General features: G+C 34.7%; 1 protein-coding gene across 1 annotated transcript in view; it reads right to left on the reverse strand.

Moving 5' to 3' along the window:
- The window catches only part of LAMA2 (laminin subunit alpha 2), a 772685-nt gene that overhangs the window by 610973 nt on the left and 143285 nt on the right, over window positions 1-18427 (reverse strand). The gene's annotated exons all lie outside the window — the stretch shown is intronic.

The following is an 18427-nucleotide window of genomic DNA, read 5'->3' on the forward strand; positions in this document are numbered from 1 at the left end:
TTAACTCAGCAGAACTACTGCCATGCCTAGTTTTTGTTGTTGTTTGTTCGTTTGTGTTTTACGGCCTAAGTCAGTGGTTCTCGTAAGGTTTGAAACAACTCCTTAATGGATTTTGTGAATTGCAGAAGGATGTCTTTTGGTTTACTCCGGGAACGGCGGTTACTGCAGGCCTTAGTATACTGTGGGGTCAGGGTGCGAGCTGTCCCTCAGTGGTCAGGACAATCCTACAACATATTTTGTCCTTGGACTTCTGAATGGGTCACTGGTCATTCATGTAATAAGTAAACAAACAAACAAAACAACAAAACCTTGCATTATATTTGAAACCTAATTTAAGTTTGTTTCCACATCAAAATTTTTTATGTTGTTTTTGTTTTCTAGGATACATCTACTATATAAATTGAGAAGATAATTTACTTTGCGTTTTTGGACTTTTTTTTGATGTGCTTTCGGAGAAGCACATCACTGATGACAAGCTTGCCCATGGTATTTGAGTCACCAGCACAATATCAACACCCCATCGATTATATTGGGGTCATCTAAGAATAGGTGCAAACTTCTATTTTATTTTGTCTCCTAAGGTAGTTTTACCCAAGAATTTATATACTGAAACACATATTGTCTTCTACAAATAGTTTTCTCTTTTTTATTTTATCATTAAGATGTTGTATTGATTTATTTAAATACTATATTAAAGTTGAATTTTCTTTCAGTAAAATTAAGAGAGTATTGCTTCCAAGAGAACTGATCACTAGCCAAAGCCCATTCTTTAATATTATTCATGTTTTTTTAATTCTGTTAATATTATACCAGAAAGCTTTATAATCCTTTTACCTTACTGTGGAAATTTTCAAAATGTAGTCTGGCCCATGTCTGCACACTCACACATTATTTATTATTAATTATTGTTATAATAAACAATAATAAAACTTCTATTTGAGTGTTTATTATAATTGAAACACCAGTGTTTTTAATTTGGTCTAATTTTGCCTAAAATTGTTTTTCAGGTACATCTAATAACAAAGAGGCACCCTAAATTAACCTTCTAAACCTATTGCTAGGCTCAGAATGATTATATTTACTCAACAATATTATGACCTCAACTGAAATGAATAAAAAGGAAAATCAGAATGATGCAGCTGCTAACTCTAATTATAGAATGAAAATATACCATGTTCCCTCTATCCCCTTCTTCTTTACATTTTCCCAGGATTTTATAATCAATATTTGTACCTGCTTTTCTGCAGTCACTCCAGTTGCCTGAGCTCCTATTTTACATGAAAATGCCTTGAGAATAAGACTATGATCTCCACTGTCAACTCTGCTTGTTTGATTCAGCACATAGAAAAAATTCTTAAATATTTAACCCAAATTAAAATGAACCAGTATATTTAGAGTTATATTTTTTTCAAATAAACCAAAAAAGGTACAATGTACACACAATAAATATGCTCGTTTGGAACATTTTTTAAATGTAAATACTCATCTGACAAAGTATGCAATATATAATCTATGTCTATAATGTCAAAAAGTTTTCTTTCTGATCTTTTGCAATAAATCCCCAAACCTCCATTCCCAGAAAAAGACAACTGCTGATCTAATTTTGTCACCATAGATTATAACTATTCTCATATTTCATGTAAATACAGTAATAAAATAGTAATCTTTTGTGTCTGGCTTCTTCCACTTTGCAACACGTTATGGAGGTATAGTCATGCTGCTTATATCAGTAGTACATTCCTTTTCATTGCTGAATAATATTCTATCTCATTCTAATAGTATCTATCATTCTACATCATATGGATATATCACAATTTTTTAATACATTCAACTATTAAAGTACATTTGGGTTGTTCTAGTTTGGGGCTATGAAGAATAAAATTGCTGTGATTATTTAAACACAGTGTTTACATGGACATGTTTATATTTCCCTATTCCTATCAGTTCTTAGGAGTTATATTATCAGGTATGTAATTAGCACTCTACTAAACTGTGGAACTGTTTTCCAATGTTGTATAATTTTACATTCCTCCCACAGCAACATATAGGAGTTCCAGATGCTCTATGGCTTTATTAACATCTAATAGTGTTACATTTTAGCCACTCTAGTGCTTGTATGGTGATATCTCAATGGCATTGTCATTTGCACTTCTTTGATGATGCTGAACATATTTTCATGTGCTTAGTGATCATTTGTATATATTCTTTTGTGAAATTCTTCTTCAAATCTTTGCTCATTTTGCTTTGTTTGCCTGATTATTAATAAGATTTAAATACATATTCTAGAGAAAAGACCTTGTCAAGTACATTTACTATAATATGTATTGTTCTCAATTTGTGACTTGACTTTCCATTTTGAGTGCTTTCAGAGAGCAGAAGTGTTTAATTCTGATTGAATACAATGAAATCATTCATTTGTGCTTAATATTTTTGTCCCTTTCAGAAATCATTGTTTGCACCAAAGTTGTGGACATTATCTTCTTTATTTTTTTCCTAGAGATTTTATAGTCTTAGTTTCTACAGTTGGGTCTATAATTTATTTCCAGCAAATTTTGGTGTTTGCTTCGAAGTAAAGGCTTAGGTAAGGGCTTTCTTTTTCCATGCAGATATCCATTCACTTCAGCATCATTTGTTGAGAAAGATATAATTTCCTCATCTAATTATCTTAGATCTTTTTTCAAAAGTCAATTGACCATGTGTGGGTCTATTTTTGGACTCTCTTTTCATTGACATATATATATCCATCCTTATTCCACTATCACAGTCTCTATTACTGTAGCTTTATAGTGAGTCTCAAAGTTAGGTAATGTTAATCCTACAATGTTGTTTTACAAAATCAAATTATCTTTACTATTTTAGGTTTTTCACATGTTATATAATATTTAGGTAAAAATTTATTTATTGGTAAAGTTGAATATTTTATTTTTTAATTTTAATAGACTGTTTAGAGCTATTTTAGATTCACAACAAAATTGAGCAGAAGGTATAGAGATTTCCCATATACCCTCTGACCCAACACATGCATAGCCTCCCTCTTTATCAACATGTCCCATCAGCGTGATATATTTGTCACAACTGAAAACCTACATTGACATATCATTATCACTCAGACTTCATAGTTTACATCAGGGTTTAATGTAATTTACAATTACTTAAATTTATAATGACATGTATCCAACATTCCACTATCATTTAGAGTAATTTTACTGCCCTAAGATTCCTCTGTGCTCCACCTATTCATGCCTCCTCCCTGTTCCCACCTCCAAACTCTGGCAACCACTGATCTTTTCACTGTCCCCTTAGTTTTACCTTTTCCAAAAGCTCATATATTTGGAATCATACAATATATAGCCTTTCACATTAGTTTCTTTCACTTAGTAATATGCATTTAAGTTTTCTCTTTTCATGGCTTGATAGCTCATTTCTTTTTAGCACTGAAAAAAATATTTCATTATCTTGAAGTACCACAGTTTACTCTTCCATTCATCTACTGAAAAACACCTTGGTTGGTTCCAAGTTTTGACAATTATGGATACAAGTGCTATCACCATCTGTTTGAAGGTTTTTGTGTGGACCCAAGTTTCCAATTCCTTTGGGTAAATACCCAGGAGTACAATTGCCTGGATCATATGGTAAGAATATGTTTAGCTTTCTTAAGTCCACATAATTTAAAAAATCAGTTTATCAATTTTTACCCAAAGAAAGGAGAATAGGGAACATGAGTATAATGAGGTTGGACCTATAGGTAAATTGTGGGATAATTGATATCTTAGCAATATTTAGACTACCATTCACGAATATAGCCTGTCTTCATTTATTTACATCTTTAACATTCTAAGCAGTGCCTTATAGTTTTCAATGTACATGTCTTTTAGGTTTTTTTTCCTTTTTTTTTTTTTTTTTTCTCTTTTGTGACAGAGTCTCACTCTGTCACCCAGGCTGCAGTGCAGTGGTGCAATCTCAGCTCACTCCAACTTCTGTCTCCTGGGTTCAAGCTATCCTCTCGCCTCAGCCTCCCAAGTAGCTGGGATTACAAATGTGTGCCACTAAGCCCAGCTAATTTTTGTATTTTTAGTAGAGACTAAAAATACCAGCATGTTGGCCAGGCTGGTCTTCAACTTCTAACCTCAAGTGATCCACCCACATCAGTCTCCCAAAGTGCTGAGATTACGGACGTGAGCCACCGCGCTTCTTCTTGAGACAGAGTCTCACTATATGACCCAGACTGTAGTGCAGTGGCACAGTCATGGCTCACTGCAGTATCAACCTCTTGGGCTCAATCAACCCTCCCACTTCAGCCTTCTGAGAATATGGAACTATAGGCATATATCACCTCACCCACACCCAGCTAATCAAAAATTTTTTCTTTTTTTTTTTTGTAGAGATAGGGTCTTACTATGCTGCCAAGGCCAGTCTTGAACTCCTGGGCTCAAGCAATCCTCCCAGCTTGGCTTCCCATTCATGTACATGTCAACATAATTTCTAAAATTTAACTTGTAGCCTGGTGCGGTGGCTCACGCCTCTAATCCCAGCACTTTGGGAGGCTAAGACAGGTGGATCACAAGATCAGGAGATCGAGACCATTCTGGCTAACACCGTGAAACCCCATCTCTACTAAAAATACAAAAAATTAGCCAGGCGTGGTGGCAGGCACCTGTAGTCCCAGCTACTCGGGAGGCTGAGGCAGGAGAATGGTGTGAACCCAGGAGGCGGAGCCAAGATTGCGCCACTGCACTCCAGCCTGGGTGACAGAGTGAGACAAAAAAAAAAAAAAAGTTAATTTGTGTTTCAAGTTTTCGAGTGCTATTATAAATATTTTTCAATTTAGTTTTTCATAAATTTAGTTTCATAGTAATATGTGATCTAGGTTATATACATCAGATCCTAAAAAATTGTTGAAATCACTTGTAAGCAGTTTATATGTTGATTCTTTAGGATTATTATACATAGGATTATGCTATCTAAAAATAAAGGCAGTTTTATTTCTATCTTTCCAATCTGTATGCTTTTTAGATTTTTTTCTTGCTATTTGGCTCTGGCTGTGACCTCCAGTTAAAAAGTTGAATAGAAATGGTAAGAGTGGACATTTTTGCCTAATTTCTTATCAGAGGGAAAAAACATTCATTGACCATTATGATGATGGCTGTAGGTTTTCAACAGATGCTCGGTATAAAGTGGAGGAAATTCTCTTCTTTTGCTGAGAGTTTCTTTGACAAAATAATATTAAATTTTGGTAAATGCTTTTTTTGCATCTGTTTATATAAACATGATTTGTTTTCTTTGGTTAATATGGTGAATTATAGTGACTGATTTTCATCATTAAACCAAATTCATGGTCCTGCAATAAATCCCAATGAGTCAGGATGTATTATCCCTTTATATGTCACCAGTTTAGATTTACTATTTTTCTTTCTTAAATATATAATTGTTTTATTTCAAAAAGCCTTTGGAGTACATGTCACTTTTGGTTGCATGAATGAATAGTATAGTGGTGAAGTCTAAGATTTTAGTGCACCCATTTTGAGTGCACCTGAGTAGATTAATTAATATTTTGTTAAGTATTTTTGTATCTAATAGTCAACAATACTATCCTGTGCACTTAAACATTTTATAATGTAGATCTCGTGTGAAGTGTTCTTGCCACACACACAGAAGAAAGGGACATGAGGAAACTTTTAAAGGTGAGAGACGTGTCTATTTCCTTGATTATGGCATTGGTTCACGAGTGTATGTATATGTCCAAGCTCATCAGATTGTATACGTTAAATATGTACAGTGTTTTCTATATCAATTATACTTCAATAGAGCTTTTTCTATTTAAAAAAGTATGTTTGTTTCTATGTTTATGAGGGATATCAGTCTATGGTAATTTTCTCGTAATATCTTTATCTGGTTTGGGTATCATGGTTATGATGACCTTACATAATGAGTTGGAGCATATTTCTTTCTGAAACAGTTCATGTAGGGTTTCCATAATTCCTTCCCTACATCATGTTGGATAGAACTTCACCAGTGAAACCATTTTGGGCTATAGTTTACTTTTTGGAAAGGTTTTATTATAAATTTCAAATATAATGTGTATTAGTCTGTTTTCATGCTGCCAATAAAGACATACCTGAGACTGGGAAGAAAAATAGGTTTAATGGACTCACAGTTCCACATGGCTGGTGAGGCTTCACAATCATGGCAGAAGGTGAAAAACTCTTCTTACATGGCAATGGCAAGAGAGAATGAGAGAGACATAGAAGCAGAAAACCCTTATAAAACTATCAGACCTGACCGAGATTTATTTACCACCTCGAGAACAGTATGGGGGAAACCATCCCGTCATTCAATTATCTCCCACTAGGTCCCTCCCAAAACACATGGGAATTATGGGAGCTACAGTTCAAGATGAGATTTGGATGCAGACACAGAGCCAAATCATATCATTCCACCCCTGGCCCCTAGCAAATCTCATATCCTCAGATTTCAAAATCATGCCTTCCCAACAGTCTCCCAAACTCTTAACTCATTTCAGCATTACCTCAAAAGTCCACAGTCCCAAGTCTTATCTAAGACGAGGCAAGTCCCTTCCACCTATGTGCCGGTAAAACCAAAAGCAAATTAGTTACTTCCTAGATACAATGAGGGTACAGGCATTGGGAAAATGCAGCCATTCCAAATGGGAGAAATTGCCAAAACAAAGGGACTACAAGCCCCATGCTAGTCAGAAATTCAGTGGGGCAGTCAAATCTTAAAGCTCCGAAATGATCCTCTTTGACTCCTTTGATTGTCTCTCATCCAAGTCACACTGATGGAAGATGGGGGTTCCCATGATCTTGGGCAGCTCTGCCCCTGTGGCTTTGCAGGGTACAGCCTCCCTCCTGGCTGTTTTCACGGGCTGGTGTTGGGTGTCTGTGGCTTTTCCAGGCACACAGTGCAAACTGTCAGTGGATCTACCATTCTGGGGTCTGGAGGACAGTAGCCCTCTTCTCATATCTCCACTAGGCAGTGCCCCAGTGGGGACTCTGTGTGGGGGCCCTGACCCCACCTTTCCCTTCCGCGCTGCCCTAGCAGAGGTTCTCCATGGGTGCCCTGCCCGTGCAGCAAACTTTTGCCTGGACATCCAGGCACTTCCATACATCCTCTGAAATCTAGGCAGAGGTTCCCAAACCTTAGTTCCTGACTTCTGTGCACTGGCAAGCTCACCGCCACATGGAAGCTGCCAAGGCTTGGGGCTGCACCTTCGAAGCCATGGCCTGAGCTGTACCTTGGCCCCTTTTAGTCACAGCTGGAGCAGATAGAACACAGGTCACCAAATCCCTCGACTTCACACAGCAGAGGGACCCTGGGCTCTGCCCACAAACCATTGTTTTTTTTTTCCTAGGCCTTCCAGTCTGTGATGGAATGGGCTGCTGCAAATGTCTTTGACATGCCCTGGAGACGTTTTCCCCATAGTTTTGGTGATTAATATTCAACTCCTTGTTACTTATGCAAATTTCTGCAGCCAGCGTGAATTTCTCCTCAGAAGATGGGATTTTCTTTTCTATTGCATTGTCAGGCTGCAAATTTTCCAAACTTTTATGCTCTGCTTCCCTTTTAAAACTGAGTGCCTTTAACAGTGCCCAAGTGAACCCTTGAATGCTTTGCTGCCTAGAAATTTCTTCCGCCAGATACCCTATATCATCTCTCTCAAGTTCAAAGTTCCACAAATTTCTAGGGCAGAAGCAAAATGCCACCAGTTTCTTTGCTAAAATATAACAAGAATCGCCTTTGCTCCAGTTCCCAAGCATTTCCTCATCTTCATCTGAGACCACCTTAGCCTGGATTTCATCATCCATATCATTATCAGCATTTTGGTCAAAGCCATTCAGCAAGTCCCTAGGGAGTTCCAAACTTCCCACATTTACCTGTCTTCTTTTGAGCCCTTCAAACTGTTCCAATCTCTGCCTGTTACCTAGTTCCAAAGTCATTTTCACATTTTCAGGTATCTTTTCAGCAGTGCTGCACTCTACTGGTACCAATTTACTGTATTAGTCCATTTTCATGCTGCTAATAAAGACATACCTGAGACTGGGTAATTTATGCAGGATAGAGGTTTAATGAACTCAGTTCCACATGGCTGGGGAGGCCTCACAATCATGGTAGAAGGCAAAAAGGAGCAAGTCCTGTCTTACATGGATGGCAGCAGGCAAAGAGCACCTGCACAGGGAAACTCCCCCTTATAAAATCATCAGATCTTGTGAGACTTATTCTCTGTCTTGAGAACAGTACGGGGAAAACCGCCCCATGATTCAACTACCTCACACCAGGCCCCTCCCACAACACATGGGAATTATGGGAGCTACAATCCAAAATGAAATTTGGATGGGAACACAGAGCCAAATCATATCATGATATTTCAAGTAAACATAGAATTACTGTTCAGATTTTCTATTTCTTCTTACATCAGTTTTAGTGATTTGCACCTATTAAGGAATGTATCTATTTTGTTTAGGTTGTCAAATTTATTGGCAAAAAGTTATTCAAAATAGTTTTTATTATCCTTAAATGTCTATAGGATCTTTAATGATACCCCCTTTTCCTGATATTGGTAATTTGTGTCTCCTCAATTTTTTTAACGTCATTCAAACTAGAGGCTTGTCAATTTTGTTGTTTCTTTCAAAGAATCAGATTTTGGCTTTACTACTTTTTATTTTATTGTTTTTTAAATTTTTTATATCTTTAATTTCTATTTGAATATTTAAAATTCTTTCCTTCTACTTATGTTGGGATTACTTCACTCATCATTTTATTATAGCTTCTTACGGTGAAAGTTTAGATTGACTGTAAACCTTTTTTCTTTCCTAAGTATTAAAGCACTAAATTTTCCTCTAAGTAGAGCCTTAGGTGTGTCACACAAATTTGAAAATTGAACAATTTTTATTCAATGAAAAACTTGAAATATTTCTTTTGTGTTTCCTTATTTGACCTACATGTTATTTTTAAGTACGTTGTTAATACTCAATTTTTGAGCTTTTGCTCGAAATAACAATATCTTATTGCTAATAATAATATTATTATTTTTACTAGAAATTTCTAGCAAAATTTTTTTGCTAGATATAACAATATCTTATTGTTATTAATTTCTCATTAATTTATTTACAGCCAGAGAACATAATCTGCATGATTTCAATACTTTTTAACTTACTGAAACTTGTTTTTTATTGTAGCATATGGTATATTTATACTTGTGAATATTCTATATTCACTTGAAAACAATGGTATTCTGCCTTTCTTAGGTGGGGTGCTCTGTAAAGGTTGATTAAGTGAAGTTTGTTTATAGCATTTTTCTTTATACTTATCATTTGCTGTTTATTTGTTCTATCGATTTCTAAGAGATAAATGTTGAAATCTCCAACTATAATTGTGGCTATTTCTATTTCATCTTTTATGTCTTCTATTAATTATCTATTGCTTAGTAAATAATTGCTACCAAGTTTAGCAGCTTAAAAAATTTAACACTTATCACAGAGTTACTGTGATCAAGAATTCAGAAATAATTTACTCAGGTAGTTCTGACTCGGGGTCTCTCATGAGGTTGCAGTGAAGATGTTAGCCAGGGTTATAGTCATCTGAAGGCTAGAATGGGGCTAGAGGATCCACGTCTAAGATGGCCATTGGCAGGAGGCTTTAGCTTCTTGCCACATGTGCTTCACCATAGGGGTCCTTGAGTGTCCTTATGATGTGGCAGTTGGCTTACTACAGCAAGTGATATTAGAGACAAAGAGGGCATGGAGAAATCCATAATGCCATTTGTGACTTAGTCACAGAAGTCACACACACCTCTTCCATCAAGTTCTGTTTACTGTAAGTAGATAAATAAGTACAGATCACACTCCCAAGAGACAAGAAATTAGGTTACACCTTACAAAGGAGGAGTATCAGAAAACATGTGAGTATATTTTAAAACCACCACAATCTTATAAGATTTGTCTTCATTTTAAGACTAAGAGTTCTTCATCATAATATTTCTACTCATGATGAAGCTCTATTATCAGTGTCTACACATTACTATTGTTATATCTTCCTCAAAATCTAATCTTTTATCACAATTAAATATCTCTCTTTATCTCTGGTAATATTTTTTCTGCCAAAATCCATGTACATGATATTCATATATCCACTCTATATATTTGATAATTAATCTTTACTTTGCATATTTTTCTCATCCTCTATCTTTATGTATAAAGGCTGTCTCCTATAGTCAGCCGATAATTGAGTCTTGCTTTTTCAAACAGGCTGATAATTTTTGCCTTCTTCCTGGAGTGTTTAGCACTGTCCAATGCAGTATCCACTAGCCTCACATGATTAGCTAAATTTAAATAAGTTCAAATAAAATAAAACTAATAATTCAAGTTTTCAGTCACCTAGTCATTTTACATATTGAAAAGTCACATGTGGACAGTATTTGCGAACACAGCACATTTTCCTTGTCACTGAAAGTTTTATCACACAGTGCCGGCTTATTATCTGTAGAAGGAAAAATGGCATAAGAGAAATCAACCCTGCTGTCTAATCCCAAAACACAATTATTTTCTGTTTGATTTCTGTAGCTCTACCTAGAAAAAAAAAAAAAAACAGTGTTTAAGGGTTAAATTCCTAAAATATAGAAAAAAATTAATAGAAACAAAAAAATCCCTATGGAGAATAGAAATAAAAGAATTTAATATGTGGGAAAAAATAAGTTGGAAACATCTTTGAAGAAAGGATACACATAATCTAGATTAACTCATGTTGGTTTTTTCCCCTCTAAAACTACTCAATTTTTCTAAATACAGAATTTAATACAGAAATATGAATTTAAGATTTTGATCTAATATCATATTTTCAATTCTACTCAAAACTTCATTTAAAGTAGATTCAAAGTAGTTCTATCATTTTTTTTTATAAGCTAAGGAAAGTAGTATCTATCTTGTACTTAAGGAGGCAGCGATGGATTTTTAAATGAGATTTATCATGACTAGATCTCTATTTTGGTAACCAGTTCTATCAGTGCAGAGGGCTGTTTGGAAGAAAATGACTAAGACAGGTGGAAGCAAATAAAACTAATAAGAGGGCATTGTGTCATTCATTCTTTCATTCATTCATTCTCATATAATTACATAGTACCTGCTACATGCAAAAAACTAGATGCTGTCATTACTACAGAAAACAAAACAGACAAGGCCCACTGTCACAGCACTTACAGTCTACTGGATAAATAAATAATAAATTAGTAAAAAGTTTTAAATGAGTCATTAGAAACTGTTAGAACATTTATAAAGGAAGGAAATGAGGTGATACAACAGTAACTATAAGGTGAAGTCTTCTTTAATAGGGTGGCAGGACACCCTCTCACAGGAGGTGACATTTAAGCTGAGATCTGACAGCCGACAGCACTCCAATGAATGTAGTGTTAGTGGAGAGGAGAGAAAATATTTTGGAGATGTTTGGAACAGTGAATTCACAAGACTTCCTAACCAACCGGATATGGGGATTTAAGGATTATTCTAAAGTTTCTGGCTGGAGCAACTGGCCGTCTGGCAGTGTTAATAACTGAGATAGGACATAGAGAAAGACTGCCAGGTATGAGTTAGATGTGTTGAAGTAATTGTCATTGGAGATGTCCAGATGGTTATTTTTAGTTCTTATGCAAGCATTTCATAGTCATTCAGGGACAGAGCACACAGTCAAGGGAATAGATTTCTCTATGAAGTTGAGCAATGAATGTGGAGGAAATAATTCAAAAACATAGCTAGCCTAGACACAAAATAATTTAGTGTATGCTCATTTGCATCATAAATTAATGAGGAGAAAACAGAAGTATCAGCTATAATGGCTTAGACAATTGGGTGAACAACTGGAAAAATAAAATTGAGTTAGATCTTCACTAAATGCCATACATAAAATTCCAAATAAATTGAGTAATTAAATGTGAGAAATGTCAAATTATTTAAAACAATGATAATGAGTATGGCAAGGAAGATAGATACACAGTTATTATAGAAATAAAAAACAATTGTGTTATATACCAAACACAATTAGAAAATGAGAATCTATTCATACTAGTTTTGAAAAATTCTATCTAGTAATAAATATAACAAGAAATGCATAAGGCAAAGATATAAAGCAATATTTTGAAAACATCCAGATAACATAAAAGGTGACCTAAATAAATAAAAGATTATTCAATACTTTTAGATAACAATATTCAAAATATAAAGAGTCCCTCCAAATTATTTTGTAAATCTAATTCAATCCTATAAGGAATTTTTTTTCTTTTTTTCTAGTCCTTCTTTTGGGAAACCAACTATTGTTTGATTTTTTGGTAGAAGGAGGGGTCTTGTCATCCAATACAGAAAACAAATCAGTTTCCAAGAAACTGATAAGGGAAACAGTGTTAAACATTGCCAATCAGAAGCTCCTGCCCAAACAGGCCTCCTAACCTACATCTGATAGTATAAAGAAGCAGAGATAAGTTCAAATTTATTATAGTGGCAATGGTGGTGATGCTTCGTCAGTAGTATCAACACCAGACCTCATTTCAGTTCATTCAACTGATATTAATTGAGGGTCTCCTATGTGCCCAGCATTGTTCTAGGTGCTGGGGATACAGCTATCAACAAAACAAAGACCTCTGATTCTCTATAACCTGAAGGCTTTTATTATGGGGAAAGAGGGAAGATACAAATAATAATTATAATAATTAAGGAAATTATACATTAGGTAATAATAAATGAAAAAGTCAAAGAGATTTGTAGGGGCGAGCAGTGCCTGGAGTAGGTGACTGGGATAGGCTTCAGTGAAAGCATGACATTGCAGAAAAATTTGTCTTAACCATGGTGCTATAGAAAACAGACCCTAAAGGAAATACATTTGTGCTAACATTTTATTATGAAGTACAATCCCAAAGAAGCAGGAATGCTGGAAAAATGAAGTAAAACAGGGAATTAGATAGAAGACAATAAAGGAAAATATTGTTGAGCTGGACACAGATTTATAGCAAGCCAATTGCTTAGCGATGCAAGACATTTCCAGAAACTGCATGAAGCTACTCTGCCTCCAAAAGGAGGAAAAGGGAAAAATAATTTGTCCACTGACTCCATCACCCTTTTGTCAAAGTTCACTGTTTAGGAATTAGCCCCCCACACTTCTGAGTTGCACATGTTTGGGTGCTTAGTAAAATGAAGAGCGAAGAGCTGCTGCCCATGTCTTGAAACTTAGTGGCAACACAGGAACCCTAAAAAAGAAGCAAAAGAAAGTTTGTGCTCATATGTTAAAGAGGGACCAGGAACACCAGCAAGAGCAGGCCAATCAGTCTAAAGTAGAAGAAGCTGTTATAGCAGCAACCTAGCTTGAGGCCTATGGAAACAGAGCAGGTTGTCCTTGGGTACTCTGTGTAGAAAGCAGGATATGTGCATAGAGCTGAGGTGGGGTGTAAGTTAAAGCCAATGCAAACTTTAAGACATTGAAGGATGAAGAAAGGGGTCAGCAAAGTCGTAAGAGAGGCCAGCGAGAATGGGGACAGATCGTGTTAGCCATTCTGAACACACTGGTTTTACACTGAGTGAAAACAGTAGCTATTGCTATTTTACTTTTTTTCTTTTTTTTTTTTTTTTTTTTTTTTTTGAGATGGAGTCTCGCTTGTCGCCCAGGCTGGAGTGCAGTGCCTTGATCTCGGCTCACTGCAACCTCTGCCTCCAGGGATCAAGCGAATCTCCTGCCTCAGCCTCTTGAGTAGCTGGGATTATAGACGTGCACGACCATGCCTGGCTAATTTTTGTATTTTTAGTAGAGACAGGGTTTCACCATGTTGGTCAGGCTGGTTTCAAACTCCTGACCTCATGATCCGCCTGCCCCGGCCTCCCAAAGTGTATCTTATATTTTTAAAAGATACCTCTGGATGCTGTGTTGAAATAGCTTGAAGTCAACAAGTACAGACAAAAGATGATCACTTAGCAGGCTATTGCAGAAATCTGTAACTGTGATGGTGTCTAGAACCAGAGGGTAGCTGAGGTGGAGAGAAGAGGTGGATACTAGGCATATTTTAAAGATAAACCCCACCAGATTTTCTTGCTTCACATTTTTCACAAAATCAAAATTCCAGCAGATTAAGAACTTAACTTAACTTAAAGTTAAGTTTTAAAGGCAGTGTTAGAAGTGTTAAAAATAAAATTATAAACACATTAGAAGAAAATATAGTAGAAGATAGGGAAGCCTTCTTAACACCTCAAAATTGAAAAGCCATAAGTAATATTAACATTACAATAAATAAAATGAACAGATAAGCAACAGACAGGAAGAAAGTATGTGTAACATATATGAGATAAAAGCTTAGTACTTCAAACATATATCACATTCTTAGAAATGAACAAGAGAAGGCAAATAATTCAATAGAAAAAAAATAGTAACATATATATTGAGGATATTCACAGAAGAGAAAATGGGAAGAGCAATACACATAGAAAAAGATGCTCACCCTTGCCAGTTAGTAAGAAAACACAAATTAAAACAATTAAATGCCAGTTTTCATCCATCAGGTTGGAAACAAAAAACAAGAAGTTGGAAATATTCAAGAGTTGGACATAATATGGGATGCTCATGTACTGTCTATGGAAATGCAAAATTTCTAAACACATTGAGGAGTACAGATTGACAAAATATGCTTAAATGTAAAATACCTAAAATCTCAACCCAGCAAGTTCATTTCATGTCTATTATTGGGAAATATTCTCATATAACTAATAAAAGCTATGATCTGGGTGCTCCCTCCAAAAAGAAAATAATAATAATAATAATTTTAAGAAGCTATGCACAGTGTTCTTTGTACTAGTGAAAAATGAGAAGTCTCCTAAATTTCTACCAACAGAGGAGCTGATAAACCTATGAAGCATATATACCGCATACAAGAATAAAGTATATTTTTAGGTCCTAACATGGAAAGATATATAATATAAACGCTACCCAAAAAAGGAAGTTGACTGAAAAAACACAGGATAATACTCATGTGATAAAAGGGTATGATGATTGTCTGGGTAAAAGTTATCTGAGTTTCCACAGTTGTTAGATTAGATAGAAAAAGATAAAGTCATTATTAAGTCATTATAACATTAAAATAACTATCTTAATAGCTCAATTTTAAAATTAGTTCCCAAACTTCAGTGAAGCATATCCCTGCATGTCACTCTAAATTATTGGTCAGTCTCTTATTGATTATTAGAAATTATTCCTAATAGTACAGTAAAAAGTACAATATAAATCAACTACAATATGAAAATGAAAATTATGCAAAAAGTATAACGCTGCATGAAGTCATTGAAAGTGACCTTGGGAACTACATAAGGTACAAACCAGATCATTTGAAATTAGTCCAGTTAGCAATTAAAGAAGATAAAATGAAGAAGGATAGTAACAAGATGAATGCTTTAAAAGAGAATGATTTTAAGATCAAAGTGCTTAACAAACCAATCTTGCATACTTAAGTAAAACTGGACTGTTTAAGGACCTTGTTACAAAGGCCAAATGTGAAATAAATAATTTTATATCATGTTTTCACACAATATTATCAGAAAAATTTACAACAAAACACTCTCATTTCATTCTTTCTGTATGCCATAAATAGGAGCAGTTAAAATGATCTTTTATTTTCATAAGATAAATATTTGTTTTATATTTTTAGTCTCATTTTTCAGGATAAAAAGCCAAGAAAAGCCTTTCCCCTCTATCTACTTTGAAATGTTTTGCCTTTTTACAAATTATACAAACCTACCCTCAAAATCATTTGAAAGTGTATTTGTTTACATTTCCTATACATGCATTTAATTTAGTGAATCATAAATTTTTTATTTTTAATTTTGTTTTAGTCTTTCTGATTGAAGATGGCAAACATTGACTAAAAAGAATTAAAAATGTATTATTCTAATTCCCAAAAATTAAAAAATGTAAAAAAACTAAATGAACGTTTAAATATGTTTTGTAAGTTTATGCCTATACTTCTGATATTATTAAAGCTTAAAACTATACAAATGTGTACTTGTATGCATTTGTATGCACTTGTATGCCTAGACCTATAAAAATAAAATTATACTCATGCAACAGATTTTTTTTAAAAAGCTAGAGATACAGACTATGTGCCAAATATTATTCTCAAAATTGATCAATACTAATTAAAACCCTAGAATTATTTATGAAATATGACAAGTTGATTCTTGTTAAAGAAAAAATTATTCTGACATTTGTTAAAAAGATAAGAACACTTTACTGATGACTGTTTGTGTGTGTCAAGGATGCTGCAATGGGGGAAAGAGATTGACCTCAATTCCGAATGCAAGAATTACAAGTGGGGATTCATAGCCAAGGAGTAGATTGTGAGGTCAGTGGACGAAAACTTACTAAAAGGATACATCAAGGGCAGGGAGATTCTTGCCAAACCAACTTAACAGGATTCTTGCTGAAGTTATGCCAGAGTGACCTGATATCAGGGGTGGGGGACTCACTCTTGGACTCAGCAGGATTCTTGCTAAAACTGGACTCTGAAAGGACAAACATGGAAGTCCAGGGTCAAGGCCTTATCCAGAAGAGGGCTCCTAGAATCTAACTAAATTTTGCTTAAGGAGAGGGTCTTAGTTACCTTAAAAAAGTTTTCTTAGGGGGGAAATAGGTTACAAATAGTCAAAACAAAATTTCAATTAAAAAAAGAAGAACAACCAGGGAAGATATTAACACTTCAACAATTTGGAAATAAATCAATTCAATAGTGTATATTTAGATTTATAGGTAAAATCCTTATGAATTAGGAGAGGAAGGTTGACCCTATGATCATTAACTATCTATCAATTGAGGAAAAAAATGAAACAGGTGACTATTGCATATCTTACAGAATAATAAATATCAAATAAATTCAAATTTTAACAATATAATAGCATTTCAAAAGTCTACATGAAAATTATAAAAGAACATATTCACATATGAATAATATAGCGGTAGGAAAGTTCTTCCTAAACAAATCATAAAGTTCCAAACCACCAGAGAAAAATCAGCATAATTTTTCACATAAAAATGTTAAATTTTTTTCATGTGAAAATAACTCACATGTAATGTTAAGTTACAGGCCAAAGTCTGTGAGGAATTTTTTTCAACATATAATGGGTGCATGGTTTATATACATGTTTTTTAAGTTTCTGTGAACTACTAAGAAGAAAGCAAGCAACCCAGTGTAAAAGTAGGCAAAGAATATTAATAAATAATTCACAAGAACAAAGATTAAATTGGAAAAAAGACACAAAAATTTTTCAACTAATTATCTTAGATAAGATATTGTTTTAATTATGAAGTATCTATTTTTACTCTGATGGGTGAAATAAATTGAACAAACAAAATCTAAAAGTTAATCCTACCTAGTGCTGATGAACATACAGAAAAAATATTCTCAAACCCTGTTGTTGTAAATTATTATCATTGTTTTGGGGAACAATTTGGTAGAATCCTCAACATTTAAAACATAAATTTCCTTTGTTCTAATTATTCCTCTTGTAGCAACATATGATTCATATACACAGTCTGTTTTACCTCAGCCCGTATTTCTCTAATGTGAATTATGAGTGCTTGATTCATAAATAAGATAATGGGTGCAAATATCACATAGAATCTGTGTAGGTTAATACATGGTTTTTTTTTTCCAGGCAAAGGAAGTACAGAAAGCATGAATAGAAATACAACCTCCAGTATAAAAGGAAAAAGCCTACAGCTGGGCTGATTCAATACTATTAGGACTCCATTAAGAAGCAGCTCCTGCAGCCAACTTCCCATAAGACCTGCCCTCAGCCTCACATAGCCCTCATCTCACAAAGGTTTCATTGCCCATGTTAAGGGCCTCCATCCAGCTCACAGCTCTTCTTCAACTGCACTCTTTCAGCACCTACTCTTCAGCATTCCCATTTAGTGATTTTGTACACTTTTTATATCCACTGTGACAGCCTCCAAACACAAGAACTCTTTTGCCTGGGCAGCCCACATTGACTCCTCAAGTACCATATTCTGTTTTGGTTGGTGCTCTAGTTTCAAAGACACACAGGTATTGAGTAGTCTATCACAATCCTATTTTATGCCATGTCATCCTAATTGCACTAATTTGAAGAACATGAGGCTCTATTTTTAGGAGCTCAAAGAAAAAAGCTTGTACTTGCCAGCGATGTGTCTGCAATGGTAAATATTTGGAGACCTCGAGTCCATCAGTGGGGGAATTTTAAAAATTATGGTCTTTCATTTCTATAGAATACTATGCCATTATCAAAAGGAAGTAGTTCAATAGGCATGAAAATTTCACCAAGATATACTAATTTTAAGAAGTTACTAAGCCAAGATGGTAGAATAGAAGCCTGTACTATTTGTCTCCCTCACTGGAACAGCAAATTTTAACAACTAT

The sequence above is a fragment of the Macaca thibetana genome, chromosome 4 (assembly GCF_024542745.1).
Source record: "Macaca thibetana thibetana isolate TM-01 chromosome 4, ASM2454274v1, whole genome shotgun sequence".
NCBI lineage: Eukaryota > Metazoa > Chordata > Mammalia > Primates > Cercopithecidae > Macaca > Macaca thibetana.